Source organism: Trachymyrmex septentrionalis, unplaced genomic scaffold, assembly GCF_001594115.1.
Source record: "Trachymyrmex septentrionalis isolate Tsep2-gDNA-1 unplaced genomic scaffold, Tsep1.0 scaffold20, whole genome shotgun sequence".
In the NCBI taxonomy this organism is placed as follows: domain Eukaryota; kingdom Metazoa; phylum Arthropoda; class Insecta; order Hymenoptera; family Formicidae; genus Trachymyrmex; species Trachymyrmex septentrionalis.
Window position 1 is genome coordinate 1,738,281 of NW_017305180.1, and position 1,096 is coordinate 1,739,376.

Sequence of the window (1,096 nt, forward strand, 5' to 3'; positions counted from 1 at the left end):
TATATATATATATATATATATATATATATATGTATACACATATATAATAATTTGTAAAAATACTTTATGCTATTGATGCACGAAGATGGTTTTTGCGAAATTGACGGCAAATGATTTATTGATCAATATTTCCGACTGTCTCATGTATTTTTTCGTTGACGCACTTTATTTATAAGTAACAGATATACATTACGATATAACAAATTGCTAATAAAAAGAGCGTAATGTAGATATTGCAAATATTTCAAAGAGAGGAGAAACTCCAACTTTAATGTTATTTTAAAATTGCTTTTATATTTGATTCTTTATATTTCGTATTAAAATACGAGATTTTCATATTTCTATAGTTTCAACGAAGCGTTAGACTCTCAAGAAAATTTAAATAACGACATTTTGAAGAATGCGGAAACATCTTACAATAGAATTTGAATTAAAAATTGTCTAACTGAGCGTGTTTCTTGTTTATAAAAAATTGTTTATTCTACATTTACTTAAATTGAATTGTCTATAGAAAAATATTCTACATTTACTTAAATTGAATTTTTTCAGTAAAATAATTAAGAGATGTTAATATTGTAATTTATTTGGCACGAATCAAGCGATCACAAGGGGAATTGAGAAGAAAGAATATGTGGCAAAAGTAATATGTGAATCTTTAATTCGATCGACTTCAAATGCTACAGATGCGAATGCATCTTTCATAGCAAACGTAATTTCATGGAATTCAATTACACTAAACTCGCAATATTGTACTAAAATTGCGATACTAAATAAATTGTTGTAAAGTAGAGCTACAATAATATAATCTATGGAAATTATAATAAATCTCTTTTAACAGTTATAAAAAGCAATTACTTATCTACTAAATATTAATTATGATCACGACATTCTGTATCTTACTTTGTCAACAATAACAGAATAAACAAACTAAGCAATAAATTGATGCAATCGAGTTATACGAACAGCCTAGACGACTTAGACTACTAGCACTATCTGTTGAATTCACGTGTAATTTTCTATACACAGTTCGAGTAGGACATTAGTATTGGGGTATTAAGTCATATAGGATTTGATTGCCTTACATACTATACCATAT